At 29.4% G+C, this 23,797-nt stretch overlaps 1 protein-coding gene and 1 long non-coding RNA gene across 2 annotated transcripts in view; one reads left to right on the top strand and one right to left on the bottom strand.

Moving 5' to 3' along the window:
* Positions 1–276: 276 nt before the first annotated feature.
* LOC145313859 (uncharacterized) overlaps positions 277–23,797 on the bottom strand; it is a 195,955-nt gene continuing 172,434 nt past the window's right edge. The window contains exon 3 of the long non-coding RNA XR_013877531.1: positions 277–501. This is a non-coding gene — a long non-coding RNA (uncharacterized LOC145313859). The remainder of the gene's footprint in view (positions 502–23,797) is intronic.
* Positions 13,920–23,797, top strand: part of LOC145313850 (ephrin-B2a-like) — a 51,293-nt gene continuing 41,415 nt past the window's right edge. Inside the window, exon 1 of the mRNA XM_080153494.1 lies at positions 13,920–14,102. The gene's annotated coding sequence lies outside the window, so the exon portion shown is untranslated. The remainder of the gene's footprint in view (positions 14,103–23,797) is intronic.

The following is a 23,797-nucleotide window of genomic DNA, read 5'->3' as shown; positions in this document are numbered from 1 at the left end:
ACTAAGACAGCCTCCCAATATCGAATTGATTTAGTTGTTGGTTACTGCTTGATTTTCTTAGTAATACATAAGGAGCAGAGTTAAATAATCAAGATGGAATGAAAACAGTAAATTGCTGAACAGAAAAATGTGAAAATTAAAAATGAAAAACAGAATTGATCTCAGCTATTTTTAAGCAATGCAATCATTGTATAGGTTTCCTAATAATGATGTTTGAATATACCCTATGGTTGTAGTACGTATAGCTTTTCTTCTAAAATTTGACACATATAAGTAGACTGAAGTATAGATTGTTGGTAAGGGTTCATAGATTGATAAATATCGTCTTGAAAAGGAGTATTGACAACTCTAATACTTAGAGAGAAGGTATGCTACTAAAATTTGATACAACCCTAGTTTCTCATAAGTAGACTGTAGTAGAGTTTGTTGGTTAGGGTTTATAGATTGATAAAATCTTGTCTGCTTGTGATGGGCTTTTCATTTGGGACAGGAACAACTTTCCTGAAAAAAACAAATATTAATTACATCTTTTACAGAATTAATCCTAAAATTTATTATATTTTTTAGCTAACCTCCCCTTATCGCATCTAGACTTTGTATTTCTGATTAAATTCTGAATATATTTTAATATTTATGTTTGCTGTTAAGAGATTTAAAATAAAACCAGTCCACCCTACACCCTCGTCCAAAATTCATTTTTATGAAAAAAGTCAAAACTATATTTTTGGGAGGGAAATTCATCTCTCTCCTAACCCCAAAAATAGCCTTAATCCTGCTAGGGGCTTTACCAAAACTAGTAAAGCAATTGACCTACCGTTTTAAAGGTACTCTATTAGAAGTAAATATACACAAATACAAATAAAGATTCTGGAGAATCTTTATCCCTTTCCCATTTTTGATATTGGTCTGTTGGTCCCTGGGATAAAATCTTTATATTTCAAGTTTCTAGCATCCTTTTTTATCTTATTTTCTTTACCTACTATAAATTAATTTCAACAATATTTTTAAATAAAATCTGCTTTTCTAACAGGTATATGAAAGGTTTAAAATTAATATTTAAGACAAGTAGTAATCTGTTATAAGGTATATTTGCTATTTCTAAAAATCAATCCATTTTGTCTGAATGTAGATATTTTTTGACCTATGTATAAACACTTCTTTTTTAACTGTTATTGCAAAAAAACACCAAAAATAAATATAAAAGAAAATAATAGAAGAATAGGTACTTACCAAATTACAACTTACATTTAGAGAGGCATAAAGAAAAGAATTGAGAAGTCTATTTTAGCCTCACCCAAATATGGTATTGTATTGTATATTATTATGTACACCCATTATATCTTTTTGCCTTCTTAACATGGCTTTTTTTCTATTTATATCCTTCTTTTCTCTCTTTTCTTATATGTCTCTGCTACTTTACTATCTATCTAGAGCAATCTAATTTTCTATCTATCTAACTATCTCTATTTCTATCAATCTAACTATCTATCTATATCCTTAGGAATTGAAAGAATGTAGAGTAAATTAAATCTTCTATTATATTTAATCTTTTTTTCATTCAATCTACCTGACTATCTATTTTTCTATATCCTTGTGCAATTGAAAGAATGTAGAAAAAATTACATCTTAAAATATATCTATCTATCTATTTATCTATATCTTGTGTAATTGAAAGAATGTAGAGTAAATTACATCTTAAAATATATCTATCTATCTATTTATCTATATCCTGTGCAGGACTGTGCAAAACCCGGGTTTTTTAAAAAATACCCCGGGGTCGTGAAAAAAAGGGGTTTTACCCGGGTTTTAGGGGTTTCTTGGGGTTTTTGGGGTATTTTGGGTTTTTATAGTTTTTATACTGTTAATGCTTGAATAATATATTATATATATTATACAATAGACGATTCTTTCTATGGCGCAGCGAGTTTCATAGTATTTTCACAGTAGCCTTTCTCTTATTTCTACCCCTGCGGGGCAATCATTACCCCTTAACTAACCTAATCTAAAATAACCTCTTAATAGTTACTATAAAAGTACAAAGAAAACCACTGTGCCATGAAACCAATTAGGTCCATTCTTTTAATATTTAGAAACAGGCTAGGACATAAGAAAGATGAAAAGTTGGCTGCTAAATACAGGAAAAACAGAAAAAATGCAAAAATCTAAAGATCCTAAAATTGTTTTCTTGCTGGTATATCACTTTCTTAGCCCATGACAATGGCAAAATCAGGCACAAGTAGTAATAGCAGCAGTCTATTCCTTTGTTAAATACAGGGGTCAATGAAAAACATATTTTTTTATATAAACAATGAAAAATAAACTTACTTTTGAAACAATTTTACGTTTTTTTAATAAAACCCCCAAAACCCAAAACCCCATGGGTTTTTAAAGTTGGGTTAAAGGGCAAAAAACCCGGGTGGGTTTTGGGGTGGGTTTTTTGTCTGCCAACCCTGATCCTATGTAATTGAAAGAATGTAGAGTAAATTACATCTTGAATTCCACAAAATTGAAATCCTCCAAAGCACAGCAACGTGTATTAGTTGATCAAGTGTGTTTTTCGTTCATGCATTTACTCAGAGTGAGATAAATACCAAAAAAGGATGAAAACATCCATAAAAGTGAAGCTCAACAATTAAAATTGTCAGACAAACAATCATCAACAAAAATATATCAACAAAAACATGCATTTGATATTTATCATTGAGAAGTTTAAATAAAAATCATCCATCCCAAAATACATGATGCTTAATATAAACATACTTACATTTTAAAACTTAATTATATAAATGCTTCGCTTATTCCATAATATCTAATCCTCCTAGGAACCAATATTTAAAAAAATAGGTGAATAATTACGTTATAAAATGTTATCAAAAGCAAAAAAAATCATCATGTTAAAATGGACATACTGAATTTCTGAAAATAATGAGTGAGTTGCTACACTTTCAATGGTTTATAATGTTACAGAAAACATTAAACTAAGTTTGAAATCAATAGGACAATACTAAAATACCTAAATAAACGATTACAACTATGTGTTGCTGACAACCGGACCAACACTAACTGACGAAAAGTTGAATTACTGTTAAATGTAACCGTCATGGTTATGATAAACTTCACTTGATCCTTGAAAATGATGATCGTATTCTTCACTTGATGCTTAATGTCCAAACAGACGCCTGCCAATTTTTACCTGAAATTGAAAATAAAATATATAGTAAGTAACACTGTAACAGAACTAGTATTTTTATTTAGAGATATATATTTAGATAGTCCTTTTTTAGGGTTGCTTCAATTTTTCGTTTACTTTTAAATATAATTTATTTTATTGAATTGGCGAATCTTAAAACTTTAAAACATATAACATTGTTTCAACATTGCTAAATTAACGGAAGACAGACTGCAGACGGTCGGACGGACCGACCCTAATTAAAGAAAATCTAGACTTTTAAAAGTATCTAAAAATATAATAGAATTTAGATACCTACCAATTTATTTTTGTAAAAATGCAATTAAAATAACAATAATTCACTACTGATTACAAATACAGCAACTGGCTAGTTACAATGATTTATATGTTTCTTGTTACGATACCGCCGCTTCTTAAAACTAAGGTATGGTCGAACGTTTATCACTCCCTACTCAGGTAGTCAAAGGAACATTTAAACACATACACACAAACACTAGTTTTACCAAATGAATATGGCCTTTCAACTGTAAAAATTGCTAATTCCTTTGAACATTATCTTTTATATTTTTTTAAAGTACTGTATTAGAGTATTCTCTTCTTTTTCTTATCATATATACATATGTGTTGTAGCTCCGCTACATATGTTTAAACTTATTATTGTTACCAAAGTTTCATGTTATTAGTATATCCATCAAAAGCCTATTAAGAAATTCAGTACTCACAATTTGTAATTTTGAAAGGTGTTGAACGGCTTTTTTAGAAGGTTCAGTTTTTAAGAAGTAATAGAATGCTAGTCTGTGTGACCATGTTGTTTCATACGCTTATAATTTTTAATTCAATATCCGCGGAAAGCTGTCTATAATACAATGCGATAAATGAATATTATTTTGAAAAATTCTAGTGAGTTTTGAATCTATAAGGACATCTTTTTTTTTTAAAGAAAGAGGTATAAATATTTTTAAAACTCATGATTTGGAATGTTAGAAGCGGACGTAGTAAAGAAAATAATTAGATTATGTAAATTGGAAATGAAACCAGTAATCTTTTTAACATTTAATACTAAAAATAGAATGAGAATTACAAGTGTGTTCTATAGTGGTAAAGTTCACTTGCATAAATGAAGCTTAGATGTATAATCCAGATGGCAGACAGCTACCTGGCCCAAGAGGTGGACACCCTATTCGTCTATAGATTTATTTCTATTTATTTGTAGAGACTCGACTGTGTTTATATTTCCGACGCTATTAGCTGATTTTAAAGACCCAATACATATTCGGGAAAGGGTCCCCGCCCTTTGGACAAAGATACATATAGATAAGAGCTTATGACCCGCATATTCTTTTACTTTAATAGTTCAAGTCATTTGAAACCTGTATTAGAGTCATTGTAATTATTTGAATATTGCTACTTCAAATTTCTATGCTTATTTTTACAATAATAAAATTTCTCAATTTAAGTGAAAATGCATATATTTGTGCTTGTTTTTACATTTTTACTTTAAAATTCGTTGTTTTACATGTAAAATAATGGCAAGAGACAAGGATAATGAAATCTTTATTCTAAATGTTACAAGAAATAAATCCAAATATTTTAACACTGATTCAATTTGAAAGTTGAAACAGATATCAGTATGAAATGCGCACCTAGCATCTACGTGCTCTGTAAATATAGGAAGTTTTAGGTAAGGATAGAAAATTAGCCTAAAACCATCCCGGTTCTTAATAAAGCTTCCCTAAAAGTGATAATGCAATCGGTCAGGTATCTATCGAAATGCTCAGCTACAGAAGAAAATCCTAATCCTATAATATAAAGTAGAAAGGTTATTGTATGAAACTTAAGATTTTAATAACTACTGAACCGATAAGTTTCTCTCTTTTAGGTAAGCTTATATATATTCTCTAATAGTGTTAGGTTATTCATTTTAATATTGAACTCTTGGAATGGTTTTAGGCTATTTCTAATTTCTTATCTCTGTCCCTAGAATTACACAAGGGCCGTTGGACGGCCCCTCCCAATCCAACTAATAAAGCCCCAATCGTGACTTTTAACAGGCATTTAATTATGCACATTTGGAGAAATAAAATTTTTTAAACACCATTTTGTTCTTCTTTGTTACTCACACAGCACATAGAAACATTTGGGAAAGGGATAATGATTATAGTTCTAACCTAACAATCATATTCTGTAGGTGTGTTAGTATGTCCTGAAAGATCTCGTAATCGACTGGAAATACTTCTTGATTTTCAGAGAAATTGGTATTAGCAAAGAAAAGGTTTAAGGTTTTTGCTGGATTGAGGAGTTAACACCTTACACAAATACACCCCCGTACCCGCATAGAAAAAATTAAAATTTCAACACAAAATTAATGTGAGGGGGAGGGGAGGGCCCACCACCTACAGGGACGAAGCTAGTGGTAAATAAAAAGGTGATACGTAAGATCAATTCAAAATGATACTATAAAGAGTCAATCAGAGTCTAGAATGGGACAAAGGCAGTAATTGAATCTGCTCCCAATTCTTAGGTTTGATTTTACATTTGTAAATAATTATTATCGTTTCTAATTTAGACATTTAAAAATCTTGTGTCGTCGCTTAAAGGTGTATTTATTTTACATATAAAAAGAGGTTTGCTCGATGATTTTAAAAGTCAAATTTTTTTCTAGAACCTTTATACAAGGTCCTAAGAACACCTTATTTTTTTCGGCATTGTCTATAACATTTTACTTACACAAAATTGGATACAGTAAAAAAAAGTGCTGTTTGGACTTTGTAGGTCAAATTAGGACATTTAATTATTTGTCATATTTTTGTCCTTTTCTGTAATGGTTTATTTTTCTTGCCATTGTGTGTTTATATTATAACTTAACTTTTGTACAAGACAAAAATATTAAGAGCAACTAAAATATCCTAATCAATCTGGTTCAGAACTGGTAATTTCAGCTTTTGCAAGGGCCAACCTAGACTATTAAAGTGCCTAACAATGCATACAATTTTGAGGATAATGTGTTTATATTATCATTTTTTGTATCCTTTTATGTTGAAATACATATGTAACTAAAAACATTCAATATAAAATGGGTTTGGACTTTGGGAGTTTGAATTATTTTTCTATTTTCTGATTGACTGAACAAGAATATCTAATGGCCCAGGGGCTATGACGGCTTACAATTCTAAGCTTTCAATTGTGCATGTAAAACAGTATATGAAAAAAAATGGGTTATAATTTAGCAAGAACTGGAAGGAGAACCCAGTAAAAGTGTCGGACTGATTATGACGTAGCCAATGAGAGGCCATTATAAATTTTACCATTGGTCAATAATGGCCTCTCATTGGCTAATTTTTTTTCTTACGTCATAATCAGTCCGACACTATTACTGGGTTCCTGGAAGGACATTATCCGAAGTTGGCGCACAGTACCTATCCCTGGAGGCTAGGGGTTGATATCTTACATTGCAGAAGAGTAAATCACAAACATATCATATAAATAGAGTAAGTTTTCATTGGTCAGGGGAATCATCTCAAGAAAATTCAGAAACCAATAAAGATACTGACAAAGTAAGTTATAGATCATATGCTCATTGGTGAGGTAAATCTTAACAAAAAATTACCATCTCTTTTGCCATAGTTTAAACCTTCTATAATGTTTTAGCATTAATTTCTTACAAATTTGAATAAATGTTCAAACACCAAAACTTTGGAATGGACTTTGAGAAGGGATTGAAAAACATATTGTATTTGGTTGTTAAATTAATTCTAAACGAATTATTTCATTTCAATATTGAACAGATTAAAATATCTACATATACCTTACCTACATGTATTATAACTGTTTAAACCTTTAAACAAAAGAAAGGAATATAATACAAATAGTCGCCTATATGTTTATTTTTATTTTGTAATTTATTTTTTTAGCAGCAGTTGTAGCCAGTTAAATCTTGTATGAAACCATAGTTAGAGTGTGAACAAATGCTTCAGAGTCTCATTTTTTCCTAAATTATTTTATATTTCGGATCATGGAAGAAAACGGAGTAGCGGGTTTGGTGGTATTTTCACAGTAGCTTTTCTCTTATTTCTAGCACCTGTGAGGCCAATTTCCTAACACTCATTCAACCATTAACATTTACTTAACCTAACCTAAAATGACCAAAAATAATAATCAAAAGCTACTGTGAAAATCCGACAAAACCCACTACTTCGTTTTCTTTCCTTGATCTTAAATTTATTTTTATACTATAACTAATAGATGAGTAGTTATCTTATCCATAATTAAACTAAAAATTGAGTTTCCCAATTGTACCTAATTTGACTAAAACACAAGACTGCACCCAAAATAATAATCATCTCAAAATAACATAAAACCAACGAACTTTAAAAATAAAAAGTTATAATTTAACTAATATTGTCTGTCAGACAAATAAAGAAATACACTAAAATTACATATATAACAATGAATTTAAATAAAAAGATTCACATTTTTATAAAAAAATGAAGTATTTCTGCAATGAATTACTAATGAATTACAGAAACAACCTATTCCGTTACATTAAAACAGTTCAATATCAATCAATTTTCTACCTACTCTAGTTATCTATAGAGCAGAATCGCTGTTAAAATGTTTTGAACGCGGCTATTGGTGAAAAGCTTTTGGTTATGACTATTCTTGTTATTAGGTTGGTTGCATGCATTTCCCCAATTTTAAATTTATAGATGAGCTCCAATTTATAATAACATGTTGGATTTTCAACAGATATTTTTTCTATTTAAATGGAGAATATAGAAATGGGGCCACTGTTTTTTGGGCGAATAACAGACGGCTTCTACTTAGTTTACCGTCGGCTCAAGACTAACAATTAATAAAACAATAACTTCATCATGTGTAAATTAGCATTTATCTCTGCTTATGCCTGATTAAACGTTTAGAAACAAACAATTTCTTAGTTTCTGTTATTTTGCTGTTACATGACCTATCAGAAATACAAATTCAATTATATTGCTCATTATGATATTTCCCCGCCTACCATCACTGGAAAATAGTGCAAAGCTTTTAAGAGTACTCTAATGTAGACAAAAATCTTTGAAAAATTTAGGTTTTTTTGTAATAAATATAAAAAGTAATAAAAATGGATACCCTAAACTGAGTCTTGAGTCGATTACAAACTAGTGACGAAACCACTTAGGATCCTTAGAGTATATAGTAGCTTGTGTGTTTTCATTTAAATTAAAGAAACTGTAGAAAAGTAGATCATTTTAAAACTATGGAACAGAAAATACAATATTTTGATATTTTCTGTGCAGTAGAAAATCAATACAAGTTGATTCTTTTAAAAATCTAAATTACAAAATGTAAATAATTTTTAAATAACATATAATTCCCCTCAATTTAATTTAAATGTATGAATGCTGAGCTGTTGGCATTTTGAAGCCACTTGAAACCAAAAAAAAACTGATCTGAAGTGGCTTTTTTTCAAAATTGTGACGCGTTCACACTTTGTAAGTTGACCCTTAGTGTCTATCTAGCTTTCAAATAGGAGCAGGGCTTCTCCAAACTAACCATCAGTTTACAAACCACACAACTAAAAACAATGGAGGATTACTTAGATCAAGTAGTTGAAAGATTCCAAATTGCTGGGCCTAATTCCAGTACTTTTAGCTAGGCTTTATATTCATCCAGGACAGATTTTGGGCTATTTAGTTCCAGAGTGAGGAAAGACAACGACATATTATTTTTACAATTGAAGTAGGATGCTATAGTGCAACAAAAACTATTAAGTAAAATGAATTAGCACCAATATTTTTTTCTTTTTTTGCAAGTTAAGCAAAAATCTAAAATATTTCATCCTTTTATTTTTAATTTCTCTTTCTCCCCACTTCCCCTCTCTCTGTCTCTCTCTTTATTTCTCTATCACTTACTGTCAGCCCAAAATTGGTTCTTTTGTTCATTTATTTACTTTGCTCTAGATGTTACAATTGAAAGGTGTAACATTTTTCCATTTCAACTAAAATAAATGGAATTAAAATAAAGTTATTTCCATTGTTCAATCACAGTATTCCTTGAACTTTTTCTCTGTGCTAAGCCGCCAGGAAGAGTCACCTGTAAGCCGTAGCTGGTAAATCAAAATTTTGTATTTTTAAAATTCAGTTGAATGTCTATACATGTTCCTAATACGGCAATCCGTACATTCATTAAAAATTTTTCCATTATGGCTTTAACCCCGATTAGAATCTACTGAGCCATACTTAAAATTCATGTATTGTATCATATTGTGGAAGTTTTTTCACGAATTATATAAAAAACAAACAATAAATCACTATTAGTTTTGTTTGCCTTCTTCTTTTTATCCGCAGAAATCTGTCTATAACTCGATGCGATAAATAACTATTAACCCCCAAATGAACAGCAATTATTGGGCCCTGTTTTTTTTGGTGTTATAAGTTATATAGTTTTTGAAACAGTTTATCGATTAACTGACAAAACAAATAAATAAAAATAGCAAGGAAAAAAGGCAAAAAATTTTTTGATGTGTACCTAAATACAAAAACTAAAAATTGCTCATCATATATTTGTATTTGTCTCTGTATATATTTGATATAGAAAGCATCTGCCGCTGCCATATTATTTTTTTGGTTTAAAATAACTATAAAGTGTTTTACAATACCTACAGAAATATATTGAAGAATCAAATCAAAAGATTAATTTATATTAGTTATACAAGACTAAAACAATATGTAGGTATACCTACTTCAAACAGGTTAAAATATCTGCTACATAGGTCAACTAATCTTAGGAGTTTTTTTAGAAGGTACCAACCAAAAAAGTCCTACACAAAAATAAATCATAATATTTGCATGGACAACTATACTTTGGTAGAAATGAAAAGGATTTATTTATTTGCCTTTTTAATACTTATAAAACGTTGTTCTTAATTAATTGCTAAAGTAGTTTTAGTGCAACTTTGCACGAGCATAAAAGAACAACCATTATTTTTCAATAGCCTTGAAAAAAAATTGTCCTAAATTTTGGTGGCTATATAAAAAAATGTTTGGAAAGAGAGCAAGACTAATTTCTTTATCATCATCAAAGGTAACTATTCAAAAAGCTGGAAAAATAGGTCCTTATTTAAGGGGTAAAATATGAGCAAACACTAATCAAACTTGATATCACACTCAAATAACTCTATTCAAATTTTTGTAATATCCTATGATATAAAGTAGTAAGGATTTTGGTCTCTAGATTCAGATTTCAAAAACTACTGAACAAATTCAGTTCTCATTTTAAGAGTATCTTCACACAGATCCTGCGATGGTTTTAGGGTATCTTTTTTGTCCTTACCTATCTCTTCAAATACAGAGCCTCTAGATGAGAGAGCCGCAGCCGTTTGTCCTTGGTCATAAAATGGTAGGATGTGTTTCTGTACTAAAAGATCTTGCAAACCGTTATGCCATTTTTTAGGTCAGCATAAGTAAGGGCCAAGTGTAAAATCTATATGAAGCTGTTAGAAATGTTTCAAGACTTGCAATAACAATTATTTTCTAACCTTTATGTATATTTTGTATCATAATATCGCCATTAAGCTTCATTCACTAGAAGCAGAGATAAAAACTTAACCAAGGATAAAAAGATTATTAGTTAAAAAGACAATATACCTTCTTGAACAAAAAAAGCTAAAAAGAAATATGAAATGTGTTGTAATAAGATTGATATGCCCTTTAATTCTAAGGGTGCGACGAAAATAAATTAAAAGAAGTATATTCCTATTTTAGGTTAGGTATAGAACGGGTTTATCTAAATTTGTGTCCATTTAGATTGTCCTATTATATTATAAAAAAAAGTTTAGTACCTATTGATTATCTCTTTAAAGATCAGAAAACATCCACTATAGATAATCTTTGCTCCTTGAATAAAGGATTTATTGTAAAGATATTCACATGTAGGATAAAGGGGAGACATTATCTTCGATGATAGGGTTATAAAAGTGATTTTTAAAGGAAAATTTTAGAACATTTTTTTTGGCAGTAAAAGATATTTCTAGGTAAACTAAATAAATTTGAATTCATTATCATGATTTTAAAATTTATACAATTTTCAAAATGTATTTATATTTAGAATAAAAAAGGCTTGGCAACCACCAATCTTGATAATGGCTAGAAAAGGTATGCGGTTGATAGCTGCAGATTTTTACTGTTGGAAATCTGAATAAGCTAAAAGACAATATATATCTAATGCTACGCTAAAATGTAATGTTTCTTCATTGTTTTAAAAAGAAATTTCATATTTAGTATTCTTATTCAGGGATATAAAAGGACGAGACAATGACCGATAAATTGATGTATATCCCAGATAATGATTCACAAAATAATCCCTTCTGTAGATTACATTTCGGACACTCTTCTTAATAAATAAACCAATAAAAACTCAATGAAAGTCTCCAAAGTTGTTGTGCCAGCCAATAAGAAAAACTTATTATATATCCTAGGGGACTAGTCTAACAAAACAGCCCAATGTCCCCACCCTCCTTAATTCTTAATATAGATATTTCTAAGTCATTTTTCGATTGAACAAATCGCATAAGCCTTCGCTCAGGTATGTAACACATTATTCTACAATAATACCAAGGAATTTTTATGGAAAAAAAGATTTCAAGTCACCATTTTGAACATGTGTATTATAATTTGACTCACTCTCTATATATAATCAACAAGGATGACAACATCCACAAGAGCGACAACCGAACATCAACATTTTCCTAGTTGTAAGTAACATAAAGTGTGATATTCTCAGCAAGAGACTGCAAATTGTACGCGTACCCAAAGTTTTAAAAACATGCTTTTTTCATTCGTTGGCTTGAAACTTTGGGTACCTTAATAAATCTTAATTGGTTGATCAAAGCTTTTCAACTTATGATTATATTCAACAGAAAGAATGTTGTTTATCATCATTGGGGGATAAAATGTACATAAATTTGTCATCCATTGTCTTATCCCTTATGATCCCTTGATATAATTAATGAGCGTAGTAGTTTGGAGACGTTATTATGGAGACGGACGGAAACACTCTAAATGAAGAAAAGCTATGCTTTTAAAAAAGAATTTTAACATACCACTTATTCTTTGAAATACATGTAGGAGTTTTTATAAGAATTTACAATGAATTGGTGATAAATTATAGCTTTTATTGAAGTATTAATAATTAATATAAATAGAACAGGTTTAATTTGCCTACATAATTATATTAAAAAATATTTCATGTTCTTTTATTCAATGGTTGCTGTTATAATTTAAAAATGGCGCAAAATATTAAGAAGTTATAAAGTGACTTTCTTTCAAAATAGAAACCAACATTATAGTGTTTTTAACTATTTTCAAATACCTTTTTTAACATCAAATTTAAAAATAACGTTTAGATTATTTATATATATTAATTGATCTAAAAAGGTGAGAATTAAATTTATAATTTAATATTTTCTAATAGAATATCAAAAGAGAAAGATAGGGTCTTTACACCCCTAGTGTAATTTATGGTTCCAATTCGTAACACTCGTCTTTTTGGAACGCGCCAAGCCCCATCGTGTTCAAACGATACAGCTACTAAATGTTAAGATTTAAACTTTTTGGCAGTTAAGAAGAAATACAAATATTTTAATAGTTGTAAGTTTTTTTCTATAGCCAATTTCTTTTTGGAGATTGTTGGTACCCTCATCAAATATAATCAATAACCTTCCATGAGAAACTACACTTTAAAGGAGAACCATATCAGTTCAGTGATTAATGAGATACTTCAGTACACACAGACAGACAGGTACACTGTTACTTTTATTTAAGAACTGTACTTTGACCTTGATCAATTAATAAAACGTTTAGATACATATGTAATAAACTTTTCTCCATGAATTTAAATACACAATTTTCTCTTTTTTTGTATGAACACCGTTCCTTTCTTAATTCTTGTTCTTACATATGTATGTCTGCTTTCATAATAGACTGGGCCAATCATTAAAATTTTCATTATTTTATAATAGAATAGGTCGATTTTTTTCTCAATATTGTATGAGAATTAAGTAACATTATAGCCAACAAGTCTCCTTCCGGTGAAGTTTCAAAATCTTAAAATAATCATTAAAATAAACGGTCTAGTATTACTCTATTGTCCTGACATAACACTTAGGAGGTTAATGCTTTAAGCAAGTTTGATTGTAGAACATAAAAAAGGGTGACAATATATACAATTGGCACATCTAAAAAATAAGTTGTATTGCTAAAGATGTGAAATAAATAGATAAAACGATATTCATATTAACAAATAATACAAATTCATATATATCATCATTAAAATACTCTATAAGAAGCATTTATAAAGCAAAACTTAGAAAATATAACAGAGAAACAAGAGTCAGAAAAGCTAAGCTTTATAAAACATATTTTGCAACTGTTAGGATTGTGAAGTGGATAAAAACAGACGGACAATTTAACAATTTACTCGGAAAGAGGTTTCGTGAATTTTCTACCCGGCTTTCTGTGACCATACAGAAAGGAAGCGGTATCTCTGTGTGAGAGCTCGCTGTTAAGCGAATTCCCCGGATTTCCAAAGTCCGGTGTGACCCGCGCCGCGCCGACTATTTATTACTTGGGTATTGGGGGGAATGTTCAGCCCAGGGGGTGATAATAATGCATAGAAAGGGGTAAAATAATGCCTGAAAAAAGGGGGGTGAAGTTTTGTGTGGCTTATTATTAAAAACTTTTTAGTTGTTAGTTCAAAGCAGATAATCCGTGTGCTTACTGAAGCTGTGTGTTTAAAAAAAGTCATTGTGAACATTTTTTGGCCACAAAAATTGAATTTTTAGTGATTGACATTGAAGTGATAAAAAACACTTATTTCGTGTTTTATTTGTGAAATAAATAGATATATTGATAATTAGGTAAGTGGTTAAGTTTTATTAATTTTACATCATTAATGTAGATGAAAAAGAACTTTTTTCTCCTTTTAAAATATTGAATAATTTCGAATAATTTTGTTCTCCAATTTATTTAATATTGTGATCACTTCTTCTGGAGATTAAAATTGAGATTAAATTAAATTTAAAAATGGAACTACCAGTTTGGAACAAACCAATCAAACTAAAGTACCCAAAGTTTTGAGCCAACGAATAATATAACACTTTGGTACGTGTGTAATTTACAGAACAATGTCCTCTCCCTCCCTGAATTAAATTTGTGTAACAGCTGTGAAGAATAATATCACCCAATTTCATCTTTCAATCAATTTTAATCAATCTTAAATAACTGTCATATTCTAAATATTAGAAAAATCAGCATTTGTTATGACAACACCGTTTGTAATACATACGTTTTATTTTTTTAAATAGCGGAGATATTACTTACAATTTGTTTTGGGATGTTATATTATGCTTTCATTCTTGTTTTTGTAGCAAATGGATATTGACAGAGAAAAAATTGTCGTCAATTTAGCTTGCTAATATAACCTAAATATTGGTCAGTTCGTTCATCCAGTAGGAGGGGAGGAGATTAGGTAAAAGAGGGGTGGTATCGTTTTTTTAATCCAGCTGCGAGGATCACTTTATTAGAGTACATGAAAATCTGGTGCAACATCCAATTAATAATATATCGATTTTGCAGAGAAAACGTTGTTTTTCTTCTGATAGATCTTTTTCTGGCCTTTGTTTTGATTGATTTGTTTGCTTGTTATTATTACTAGTAAAAGACGCAAATGTTAAATAATTTGCAATGGGATGACGCTAGTATTTAAAGAACATAAAGCAATATCCTTTCAAATCTATTTGAGCATTCATAAACCACACATCTTGTTTATAATTCAGTAATATAAGGCTTACTTGTAATTTATCCAAAACCTCTTAATAAACACAACACATTAGTATTAGCTGTTTCTTATGAAAGTTAAAAATAAAAAGGACAGGAATTGAAAAGTTTAAGATACTCTATGACTAACTTTCAAATATGCAGCGATAATGTATTTGATAAAAAAACTTTATAAGTAAATGCAGCCTCCTAACACATTGGAGAAGCCATAGACCGCTCATCTTATTATTTTGTATTTCAAGAACGAGATTTGTTGTGCCTAATAATTTTATTAAATAATAGGCTATATTGGCAAATGTTTAAGTTTCTTTATAGCTAAACTCAACTAGGTATGCAATTGAGAGAAAAAAATTACTTCTGTGAAACCTCCTTACACCTATCACTTGCAAGGCTACTTGTAAATGTTATTAATCTTCTAAATACATGAAAAATATGTAATAAGAATTAGGTGAGGATTATTAGCATGCATTGTGCAACATATTTACATTATATTTGCACAATTGCAAACTTAATATCATATACACACATAATTACATTATACCACCATTTATGTAATTTACACTTACAAAAAAAAGAAAGAAAAATCCATAAAAGTGGAATTTATCAAATAACTAGAATAGTTATTTATTGTATCCTATTATACACAGCTTTTCGCGGATATCGAATAATTTTTAAAAAGATTTAAACCAGTTTTGTTAGCCCAGATGTCTCGAAGGATTAGGCTAACAAATGATTTTATGATTTTTATTTTAATGTTCGTAGAAATTTGTCTGTAATTCAATGCTATACATGTTTTTCAGTATGGCTGAGAACCGGTTCTAATACAGTGGATAACAATCGGTTTCTAAACCATACTGGAAAAGACACTATCTATTAAAAATTTTACGATATACTTATTGTAAATATAAATCAAAATAACAAGCAATGTGCAGAAAAAAATGGTAATATATCTGAACTTGATAAGTTTGCAAGCCCAAAAGTTTATGTTGTTAATGTGTGATTTCGCACACAGTTTTGGCAACAAGGTTTCTTCAAATATCAGGGATATAAGGATGGTAGTAAGTTTTTCATTGTAAAAAATTTCCACAAAGGTGTCTCGCATGTATTAAGAATAGAGTTATTATTACTTAGATATCACACTAGATTTTCATGTACCCTAAATACCCTTCCCTCCCACTTGATGAACGAACTGACCACTGAAAATAATAATAAATTGACGAAAATTTTTCCCCTGTAATAATATCCACGTATAATCTATATCCATTGATTCAAATAACTTACAAGATAGGTCTTTCGAAAAGATTTCATCCGTAATGTGTTTTATATTTAGAATAGTACCTAATGATTTTAAAATAAAAATCTTTCTTACTTCAATTATAATAATTTACTAGTTTGATTTATACCTACAGCCATGATCTACAATGCATGATGATTAGGGGGGGCCTGTTCCTTGGTGGGGGTAGTGGGTTAAATGCATGATCTTGATATAAAAAAGAAAGAAAAGGATTCAAGTGAGGGAGGGGGGAATAAAATGATTAAAAATGTTGCCTTTCTTGATGGTTTTGACCCTGAAAATTTTCCTGCATATTATTATTATTACCCAGGGATCTTAAGGGATAAGACAATGAACGAATAATTTATGTCCATCCCTAATGATGATAAACAAATTACCCCTTCTGTGGATTTAAAGTATTGGTTGAAGTGTTTGGACAGTGCTAGTAAATGAAGAACCTAGTAATAGTGTCTAACTTTTTATCTTTGTGACGTAACAAAAATCCATCTCTTTTTTAGTGGTTTTCCTTTCCCACCTCCCCTCTCATCCTTCGATTTTTGTTACGTCACAAAGATAAAAAGTTAGACACTATTACTAGGTTCTAAATGAACTATAAAATCAAAAGTTTTTAATAAGAAAACGTGATAATAAACTTTGTGTACTACCTAGTGTTAATTACAGACTAATGTCCCCTTCTTCTCTTTTATTTAGCACCACATGTCCAAAAATGGATATGAGAATTCTATAACCATTTATTGCAAGTTTGATGAAAATCTACCTAAAATTTTTCTTGTAATCTAGTGCCATGTCAATAAGAGAAGACAAAAATACACTTCAATGTTAAATGCAAATTCTCTAGCTAAATTCAGATTTATTTGTAAGCTGTTTTGTGTTGACAACCAATATCACTTCCTCACATCAATTTAATGCTGTTTTATATGAAAATTGGAATTGAAAAATTGTACCAAGATTGTTGGGATAGATAACCAGGGCTGCAGTCCTTGGCCAATAGTCATTTGTATCCGCGAATATAGGGATGCATCATTTTTGTTGTTGTCATTTTAAAATTAATACATTCCAATTATATTAAGTTCTATATATGGTTTATTTTGTAACTTAATATTTCAATAATTACTGAACCGATATTAAGAATGGTAACATAGGTCCCGGGATGTTTTAGGCGTTTTTACTAATTTTTCTGTCCTTTGAATACAGATCTCCTATATGCTAGGGGCTCAAACACTAACATATCTGTTTACTTATCAATCAATGCTTTCATTTTCAATATTTCTCTAAACCTTTCTAAAATGAATTTTGAAAACTGATTCAAATATCAACTATCCCTGCAAAATTAGTGCCCAAAAAATAATTCATGTGTGCAATTGGAACAATATTGGTCAATAATGATTTGTACATTTCAAGTACTAATAGGCTTTCCCCGATAAATAGGATAATGTCATTAAATTTCCTATATTTTAAACACAAAATTATAAAAGTTTTTTTAAGAAGGCAAGTAATATTGGTGTTTGAGCTTTAAAAAAATGACAAAACATTAATGTCTAGAATGTTTCACGTGGTAAACTGATGGCTCATAGTGGTCAAATCATGCAATTTTGATTAGGTCTATTTTCCAAACATATTAAGCTGCAAAATTTTAATCTATGTAGAAATTGCGTTTAGAGAGGGCTGATTTAGCACTTTCAAAACAAATTAAAAGTATAAAATTTGCTGCTTATATGCAGGCCTGGTGTTTTAAGTTACCATCATTTTTTGGAGTTTATATTATAGTTTTAAATTTTTTTGTGCTTTATTGATCAAAACGTCAATAAAAGCCAACCGCTGAACCGATATGGCTCTTCTTTAAAGTAAAGCATTTCGTAGTTCTAGGTTAAAATTTGACAAGACAAGTTGACTTTAACTCCAACACTCAAGTGCTCTAGAGGCCTCTAGGAGTGTAGCCACTAAAAACAATTAAAAGACAAATAAACAAGGATGACAACATCCATAAAAGCGAAGCACTGAAACGGTAGGATAAACGGACATTAACACTTGTATAGTATCTGAACTGAAAAATCGGAACATAAATGTATAAATGTCGAATCAAAATTGTAGTAAATTTGTTGAAAAACTGCTTAAAAACAGGATAATGTTTATGGACATACTTACATTTTTGGACTTGATTATAGAGTTGCTTCGCTTATAATATTGTTCTTTGTTGTCCCAGGAATCAATATACCAAAAATCAGATCAAACGGATAATTAAAACACTTGAAAATTTGTTGTTAAAAAAGTAGAAAAATCAACATGTTTAAAATGGACGTACGAACATTCTGGTAATGATTATAGAGTTGCTACGCTTTCTAAATCGTACCCAACTACTACAGGAATCATCATGCAAAGTTTGAAATCGATAGGACAATTCTAACATGCCTAAATTAACGAATAAAAGCTATCTATCTCGGACGGACGTACGGACGGACGGACGGACCCTAATTATAGAAAAGCTTCGCTTTCAAAAAGATAATAATACATCTTATAAAGATGCTGCGCATCTAAACAAAGCACTGATTAGGATGGACAATGAAGCATAAAAGAGTATTTAAAAAGACACAAGAGTTTTACATTGTTAATTACCCGTATCAAATTATATTCTGCCAAAGTTATACTATACAATAATATTAGATTTATTATTACTTGGATTTTAAACAAGATAATCATGTACTTTGATAAAGTGAAACTTGTAGCTGGCTAAAATAATGCCCCCCCCCCCTAGCTCCCCCATTCACCCCTGTCTATTGGATGAAAAAACTGACCAATAAGTGATGACCATTTTAGCAACCAAAATTTACGACAATTTTTCCCTGTCATAATATCCACGTATATTCTGTTTCAATTACAATAATATACATTTTGCAATGATAACAATGATAAAGTAGTAATTTTTCGCAAGAATACAATAATACCATGCACATTTATTCACTATAAGCAAAACTACCCATTTAAATTGTTTCATTTGCAAAATAATCTCTTGTGATCATATGATTATTTTTTTTAATTGAAAGAAATACTTTCTAAATTAATATTGATCTTTAAGTGATGGACAGTTGTGTCGGTTCATCGGACGGACACAGCATAAAGTTGATTACAACAGCTTTGATAAGATGTGTATTTTGTCATATTATAATTTTATTTTTTAATCTGCAATGGCAAGTATAAAATTTTAGAAATTTAATTAATGCAATAAATAAAGCAAAAAAGTTATTTAACCATTACACAACATTTAATATTGCCATTAAATTAGTTTTCTTCTCCCTCTAAAGTAAACAAATATTAGATGTATCAAGCACACTAAATAAACACAGAATTTGCACTTTCCACAGTTCTAATTGTTGCAAATCATTTGTGCAAAAAATAATTATGTAATTATCACAGCTCTATACACACAGTGGTTGCTTTAACCTTCCCATTGCTGAATATTACAGTAAGATATAGACCTTTAGTATCCTGTTACTTTTTCTAACAAAGATAGCTAAAAGTGTAGTTTTTACTATTTACACACATTTTATGTAATGCGCGCTAGGTTTGTTTTGTGATGAATATCTGATTTAAAAATTAGATTTTATTTGTCTTTTAAAATTCTTTTTGCTTTATTAAAAAACAAATTAAAATTTCCTTACAAATGGAAACCATATTTTTGGGAGGTTTTGTCAGTAAATGACTTAATATGACATTTATTAAATAGCTCATATTTTAAGCAATTTGAAAGGGGCTTTAAAGTCATTTTTTGCATTAATATCAAGATGACACCAAATACTTATTTATATATTATTACAAATTATGGAGTTATAAATTGTTAAAATCTATCAATATAAAGGTAATTCGTCTTTACTAAGAACTAAATACACTCTTAGAATAACTAAATAAAAATAAAATAAATTTAAGTAAATTCCTTTTTCAGTGTGCTGCTTACTATTCATGCTAATTTAAAGTTAAGATCTCAAACCTAAATTTGTATTGAATATGACGGGTCCTATTAAAATCTTCAGCCTTCAACAGTTATGCTAAAACGAAACAGCAAAGATCTTTTTGAAAGCAAATCAATCATATAACTAAAGTTTGTTTAATTATCCGTCAATAAAAGATCATTGAGAATACAGTCTTATGTCAACAAGATCTTATGCTTCATTGGATAGACTGAAAGACAGTGTTCAACTTAGTATTAAATAAAATTATGTACTATTTATGCTATTTTACTGATGACTAAAATTACCTTATACTGTATAAACATTGAGAACAACATTTATGGGTAATCAGGCCTAGAGGCCTGGGGCATTATTCTTGAATGTATTACTATACAGAAAACACCAGCTAGGGATTAGTCAACACAAGAAAAAATAGCTTACACGACTGAAAATAGCAGTGAAAAGTAATCTATTGAGTTATTACGTTTTTAAATCATATTCTTTATACCTTCCATTTTTTATTCTATGATTGTGAGAGGAAACATTTCTTCAGAATATAACTCCCTTTTTTATAATAATCAACAATATATTCAAATTCAAGAATATGTATGAAGCTTTTTTTGATTTCATACAAAAAAATCGATGCTAAACATTAACATTTTAGAAGCAAATCTATTATACAATTACAATCTACCCGTTCATCCATTCGAAAATTTTAAGCTAAAGATTTTGGAAATAGATAGTCCCAATATGTTGTACTTTTATGGAAAGCATTATAGTTGTTTTTGGGTGGTTTTATGCTATTTTCTAACCTTCTCCTTCCCCCTTAAAGGTTAGGGTACAAGGACAGTAAGATATTTGAAATAAACCAAATTACATTCCTATTATGATAAACAAAATTAACCCTTCTGTATACTAAACTTATTGTAAGAAATCACTAATGGTTTGTACAACACAATCCAGTCCCCAAATTATTTCAGCCTTTAAATAATCAGTATTTTAATGTATAAGTTTTCTGACAGATATTATTTTCTGGTTTTGATAAAATGAAAATAACAAAATTAAAATATCTTTGGTTCAATGAATTGTAAACACAAATATTTAAGAAATGTTAAAAATTTCTATTACCATTATATTATTCAAAAATTTATACATCTATGATATATGTATATTGTATATATATATGCCTTTAAATCATAGAGAAAATAATAAAAGAGAGAAATCGAGGTATTTGAAGGACTAAAATAGGCAGTGGGCCTAGAGGCCTATATTGAGCAATTGCCGCGCTGAATTTTTAATGTTATTCCACCACTTTTCAAAATGGGAATATCTTAAAATTAAATATAATTTCAAGACGATTATAGTTGCTGTTTGAAGCATAAATCTAATTTTTAAGGGATGATATAGAAATATTTTGAATTATCATCCATTCTGATGAAACCTAATGAAAGAATATAAAATTATCATTATTAATTTTTCATGACTTTGCTACTGACTTTAATCATAACACTCATTATCAGCTTATAAGATTTATATTGCAGTCTATCTAACTTATATTTTTTAATAAATAAACGTTTTTACAAATTTAATATGAACATTTGATTGTAAATTATAATAATCAGTTTTTCAGTGCCATCTAGCTTTGGATATAGAACTAGAATATCAAAGCGTTCATCAATTTTTATTTTGCCTGTATTTTTCTTGTTTTGGATTTTTGTCACTAAAGGGCCAAACCCTGAGGGGTAAATAACATCACTTGAAAATGTTAAAAATATTGTAAAAACGAGTATTGTCTGAGAAAGAACATAGATAGCTTTACAGATTATTCACTTATTTAGATTATTCAGTTATGAAATTTTTTATTTAATATTTAGCCTTAGTTTTAATGTATGTCTTTGAAGTAGACAACTAGCGAACCTGGTGGCTGAGAGCTAAACTATTAATTTTTTATTAGTAAACATTTAAAAGTTTTATCATGTTAATTAGATTTAAATATTACATTTAGGCTAATTTGAAAAAAAATAAATTTTTGATCATAAAAGGTGAACCCTCCTATTTTTAAACTAGGCGAAACATACTTTTCTGTTGCACTAAGACCGTCCGCGGCTGTTTGTTTTTTAAGATTCTAAATCAAATTGTATTTTAAATATTTTCTTTAATTTTTTTTAAAACATAATAAATTACAGAAAAATAATAAGATAAAATTTTTTTATTTTTTTTTACATATATAGAATAGGTTATGATTAAGATGCAAAAAGCCGCGGACGGTTTAGATAAATAGCAGACAAATTATTTTAGTAGGGGGGAAGTAATATTTTACAATGAAATTGGGGTGAGTATTCATCCTCTTATCCTTTTTTCTTATGCTTTAAATACAGTATGGTATAATACATTTTTAACAAGGATGATGAGAATTAGTGGAGAAGTATCGTATTACTTTAAATATATTGATTAACAAAGATTAAGTTTAAAAATTGAGTATGAATGAATTAAGACATATTCATTAAATGAGTAGCTATTCAGAATAGTATAATATATATGGGCTCACATTTTCACATATATTAACAAATACACAGTTAAAGTAAACTAAAGAGTAGCCATACTCCTTGATTATATACCTAAATGGTATAATGTATATGGGCGCTCATTTTCACCTTGCCATGCATTTGCCAGCATAGTTATGCCAAAAGAAATTCAATAGAGTTGCAGCAAATTTAACATCTTTTAATAGAACAATTGTCGAAAGCAAATAAAAGTCTATATTTTTAAGTCTAGTGTCTTGATGTGTATGGTTGTGTCCAGTAAAATCTCAGAAACTACTGGATCGACAAACAGGTTAGGTCTACTATTTATAAGGTAGATTTTTATAGCAGGTTTTATTGCCACAAGGGATTCAAGGGAGGCTGAAAGGTGAGACAGAAAATAATCTTTAATTCAAAAAATAAAAAGTATGATAATAATGGGGGTGGGGGTGGGGAGGTGCTCTAAATTCTTCCAGGAATCATACTATGAGGCTAAAGGCAAAGCCACACAAAAACAAATCAAATGTTTACAAGAGCCTTACCACTCTGTAATAATCTCCTTTGTAATGCCTAGTTCATGCGGCCTTGATGAATATGATTGCATGAAAACCATCATTTTTATACAAAAATTTCATTTCTTTTTCTTCCTATATTTCTAAAACATTTAACATTTTATAATCAGTATTGAGGAATATTTTGACTTTCTATCCTTATAGGTATATTTTAATAATAAATTTTGCCTATACTTTGGGAGGGAGGGGTCATTGTTTTTTATTACACTAGTCCTCAAAGTTTTGTAGTAACGTTTCCTTATTCTTTTGTTTTGATCCATTTAGATCCATGATTTTTACTATTTTCTTTAAAGGTAAATTTTCAAATGCAAAATAAGAGAAAGAGAAAAGATTTTCTTTTTTGGCAAATTGTTATCAGTGCAATTGGACGGCTAAATGAAGTGTCAATATGTTTAATGTAAATATGTCATTCCCTATCTAGAACTATAATTTACAGGGATTTAGGGA

The sequence above is a fragment of the Acartia tonsa genome, chromosome 3 (assembly GCF_053477335.1).
Source record: "Acartia tonsa isolate MP-2025a chromosome 3, ASM5347733v1, whole genome shotgun sequence".
Classification (NCBI taxonomy): domain Eukaryota; kingdom Metazoa; phylum Arthropoda; class Copepoda; order Calanoida; family Acartiidae; genus Acartia; species Acartia tonsa.
The sequence above is the reverse complement of the archived record's forward strand: the minus strand, read 5'-3'. Positions and strand labels throughout refer to the sequence as shown.